Below are 5,201 nucleotides of genomic sequence, written 5' to 3'. Positions count from 1 at the left end.
ACCTAACTACAATCTAAATACATAGTTTAAGCCTTACTCGACAAAGCCCAAGCTATGTATAAAGCCAAACTGGCAGACTGCAATCAGTAGCCAAAATTAGGTACAGCAGCTACCGACCACCTAACGTTAATGATAATGAGGTTAGAAAAAACAGCTGAAGGTGGCAGCTAGCTGCCTCAATTACAGGTACTCTTAAGCGTGAAATAACATTGGAAACAGCTAACCACAGTTGCTAAAAGTTACCCACAGTTGCTAAAAGTTACCGGTAGCTACCCTCTAGCTAGCTAGCTTTGTTGGTCCAGGTAGTGGGTAAGCTAGCCTCGTGCTTCGCCTGGGCTCCGCCGAATAAAATCCTTACCTACAATAATTACCTACAATAATAACCTACAATAACTACCGGAGTAAGCTACCTATAATACCAAACTACAATACCTACCTACAAACTAAATACATGGTTTAAGCTTAACTCAACACCATAAACGAAGCCAAGCTTACCTCTCCTGCTAGAGAAAACACAACCTCTCCCGTCAGCAGCAGATTCCACAGGGGGTGCACCGTTCCTGGAGATACTGCAATACCAGGTCGATGCGTGGAGTGGACGGAGCAAGCCCCTATTCCATCTCCCTATTCCAAAAATCAATTTAATATATGGTCCCCAGATAGGGGACGTATCAGATATTAAACTGATAAGAACAGATACTACACTTGATCTTAGCCAAAAGGCCGAGAAGCCTTGGTTTGAAGAAATCAACTGTGGGAGCAATTATTAGGAAATGGAAGACATACAAGACCACTGATAATCTCCCTCGATCTGGGGCTCCACGCAAGATCTCACCCCGTGGGGTCAAAATGATCACAAGAACATTAAAAAAAGGAATTAAGAATTTGTTTTGAGCTACGTTTAGCTTGCTCATAGTCTTCTCCTAATGGGGTTGAGAACGACCAGGTAAGGCAGGTAAGGCAGGTAAAGCAGGTAAAGCAGGTAAGGCAGGTATGGTGGAGGGACTAGACGAGAGCACCTTTAGTTTAGTTAACAGGTGCCCGGCGTGTCTTCCTCAACAGACCCCTTTCTCCTCCAACAGACAGAACATCATCCTCATCCCTAAAGTCTTTCACCTCTAAAAACAGAGTAAAAGTAAGTCCTACTACTCTGTACCATCCCTTTCACCTAGCGCTACATGCCCATATTCACCTAGCGCTACATGTCCATATTCACCTAGCGCTACATGGCCATATTCACCTATCGCTACATGTCCATATTCACCTAGCGCTACATGTCCATATTCACCTAGCGCTACATGTCCATATTCACCTAGCGCTACATGTCCATATTCACCTAGCGCTACATGTCCATATTCACCTAGCGCTACATGTCCATATTCACCTAGCGCTACATGTCCATATTCACCTAGCGCTACATGCCCATATTCACCTAGCGCTACATGCCCATATTTACCTAGCGCTACATGCCCATATTCACCTAGCGCTACATGTCCATATTCACCTAGCGCTACATGCCCATATTCACCTAGCGCTACATGTCCATATTCACCTAGCGCTACATGCCCATATTCACCTAGCGCTACATGTCCATATTCACCTAGCGCTACATGTCCATATTCACCTAGCGCTACATGCCCATATTCACCTAGCGCTACATGTCTATATTCACCTAGCGCTACATGCCCACATTCACCTAGCGCTACATGCCCACATTCACCTAGCGCTACATGCCCATATTCACCTAGCGCTACATATCCATATTCACCTAGCGCTACATGCCCATATTCACCTAGCGCTACATGCCCACATTCACCTAGCGCTACATGCCCATATTCACCTAGCGCTACATGTCCATATTCACCTAGCGCTACATGTCCATACCCACAAAGTGTCTCATAGTGGAAGTGGTGATCCAGGATCAGGTCCCCCCTTCTATTCATTAGGATTTAAAAGCCAAAATGGATCGTTGATCAGCACTCCCAGATGCTTTGTGGACAATGGGTGGCACACAGTTATTTTCTTCAGAGGTCAAAGACTCTGAATGATGTCATGTCCTGTGTGTGCCGTCCCTCTCTCCTGGAGCTTTAGTATGCCAACTACTGTTACCCACCCCCTTTATCATAGATGTCCACGAATCACCTGTCAAGAGAAAGAACCCATGTTTAATGATCCTGCAGTGTCATGGCCGACCCTGACGTCTGACCCCGGGGGTGTTGGGTAAACAGAGAGGGGGGAGAGAGGGGGGAGAAAGGGGGAGAGAGGGGGAGAGAGGGGGGAGAAAGGGGGACAGAGGCAGAGAGAAGGTCTGAATCACAAATAGCTCCCTATTACCTGTTTAGTGCACTACTTGGTAGCCCACTGTATAGAGGGGATAGGGTGCCATTTGGAATGCTGGGAAAAGAGACCAGGCATCACAGACGACAGTATTATCATTCTGTTGGAGACAGCCCATCAGGCACACAACACAAGGAGCATCTGAAGGCCGGGCGCTGCGTTGCTTTGAAGGATATTCTATCCTCAGCGCAGGTGCAGGTATGTAAGGAAAGAAAAGAGCTGTTAGTATGAATGATTGGAATGTGGCTAGCCGGCTGTCAGAGCCAGAGGGAGATGTAGAACCACACGGGAGGACCTAGTGAATGACCTGCAGAGAGCTGGGACCAAAGTAACAAAGCCTACCATCAGTAACACACTACGCCGCCAGGGACTCAAATCCTGCAGTGCCAGACGTGTCCCCCTGCTTAAGCCAGTACATGTCCAGGCCCGTCTGAAGTTTGCTAGAGTGCATTTGGATGATCCAGAAGAGGATTGGGAGAATGTCATATGGTCAGATGAAACCAAAATAGAACTTTTTGGTAAAAACTCAACTCGTCGTGTTTGGAGGACAAAAAATGCTGAGTTGCATCCAAAGAACACCATACCTACTGTGAAGCATGGGGGTGGAAACATCATGCTTTGGGGCTGTTTTTCTGCAAAGGGACCAGGACGACTGATCCGTGTAAAGGAAAGAATGAATGGGGCCATGTATCGTGAGATTTTGAGTGAAAACCTCCTTCCATCAGCAAGGGCATTGAAGATGAAACGTGGCTGGGTCTTTCAGCATGACAATGATCCCAAACACACCGCCCGGGCAACAAAGGAGTGGCTTCATAAGAAGCATTTCAAGGTCCTGGAGTGGTCTAGCCAGTCTCCAGATCTCAACCCCATAGAAAATCTTTGGAGGGAGTTGAAAGTCCGTGTTGCCCAGCGACAGCCCCAAAACATAACTGCTCTAGAGGAGATCTGCATGGAGGAATGGGCCAAAATACCAGCAACAGTGTGTGAAAACCTTGTGAAGACTTACAGAAAACGTTTGACCAGTGTCATTGCCAACAAAGGGTGTATAACAAAGTATTGAGAAACTTTTGTTATTGACCAAATACTTATTTTCCACCATAATTTGCAAATAAATTCATAAAAAATCCTACAATGTGATTTTCTTGATTTTTTTCCCCTAATTTTGTCTGTCATAGTTGACGTGTACCTATGATGAAAATTACAGGCCTCTCTCATCTTTTTAAGTGGGAGAACTTGCACAATTGGTGGCTGACTAAATACTTTTTTCCCCCACTGTATATATGCCTGGAGCATTTCAATTTTGGAGAATCTCTTATGAAATGGGTTAAAATCATGTATAGTAACCCTAGGTTTAAAATAGTAAATAATGGCTATTTAAAACAAGGTTGTCCACTATCGGCATATCTATTTATTATGGCCATCGAAATGTAAGCAATTAAAATCAGATCCAACAATAATATCAAGGGATTAGAAATCCAGGGCTTAAAAACGAAGGTGTCATTGTACGCTGATGATTCATGTTTTCTTTTAAATCCACAACTGTAATCCCTCCACAGCCTCATAGAGGATCTAGATACATTTTCTAACGTCTGGATTACAACCAAATTATGATACATTTACTATATTACGAATTGGATCATAAAAAAATGTAAAATGTACATTACCATGTAGTTTACCAATAAAATGGTCTGATGGTGATGTGGATATACTCGGAATACATATCCCAAATGAAATAATTGATCTCACTCCAATACATTTTAATAGAATGTTTGCAAAAATAGATAAGATCTTGTTACCATGGAAAGGTAAATACCTGTCTATTTGTGGATAAATCACCCTGATTAACTCTTTAGTATTATCCCAGTTTACCTATTTGCTTATGGTCTTGCCTACGCATAGCGAACAATTTGTAAAAATTATATGAGAAAAAAATACTCCATTTTATTTGGAATAGCAAGCCAGACAAAATTAAACGGGCCTATTTATATAATGAATATGAATTCAGATCAATAATATAATAATATTTTTATCAAAAATGTTTTTTTTTTTCAATTTACAATCTGTAGAAACAATGAGAATAGAAGGGTTCAGAACTTTTGTGAAACATCACAGTCCAGTTGAAAAATATATGGCAAATAGAAATCCAATAGTCCGTGTAAGCTATTTTGAATATGCAATTAAGGGAATTAACTGGAATGATCTCTTGTCCTATGCAGATGTGGAAGCTGATAGTCAAGTTTTTCTATCCACAATCCAGACTACATTAAATGGTTTCCTAAAGAAAATCAAATCCAAACCTGGCCAAAAGAGCACTCTTCCTTGGCTAAATGGAGAAATCTGGAAATTGATGAAAGAACGAGATTATTATCTAAAAATAGCCCTAAGATCCAAATTAGAGCATGACAGACGTAGGTTTACCATGTTGAGAAATAAGGTGATGAAAGAAATCAGACAGGCCAAGGCAAACTTTTTTATTAACATAATTGGTGAAGCAAAGGGAAATTCTAAACTGATCTGGGAGAATCTAAAAAAGTTAACAGGGAAAGACCATAGTAACACTGCAAAAAGACTAGAAATCATGGTGAATAACAATCTAACACAGGATGCAGTCGAAATAGCAATAGCCTTCAATTCCTACTTTATTGACTCTGTCAGGGTACTGACACAGAACCCCTCCACTGGTTTCTTGGGCTCAGTGCTAGTAAATGATGCTCAACCTGTCTTCATCATAAGGGAGGTTTCTGAGTCAAAGGTAGACAAGGTGATTAGCTCACTAAAGAACTCTAAAGCCAAAGATGTGTTTGGGATGGACTCTACCTTTCTTAAAAACTACAAAGAGTCACTCATTGGCCCCATTACTAAGG

General features: G+C 42.3%; 1 non-coding gene across 1 annotated transcript; it reads right to left on the bottom strand.

Annotated features, from left to right (window-relative positions):
• Window positions 1–544: 544 nt before the first annotated feature.
• Window positions 545–735, bottom strand: LOC121545242. The gene has a single exon (XR_005996236.1). It is a non-coding gene; the product is annotated as a U2 spliceosomal RNA (small nuclear RNA).
• Between the last annotated feature and the right edge of the window lie 4,466 nt (window positions 736–5,201).

This window comes from Coregonus clupeaformis, chromosome 29, assembly GCF_020615455.1.
Source record: "Coregonus clupeaformis isolate EN_2021a chromosome 29, ASM2061545v1, whole genome shotgun sequence".
NCBI lineage: Eukaryota > Metazoa > Chordata > Actinopteri > Salmoniformes > Salmonidae > Coregonus > Coregonus clupeaformis.
The sequence above is the reverse complement of the archived record's forward strand: the minus strand, read 5'-3'. Positions and strand labels throughout refer to the sequence as shown.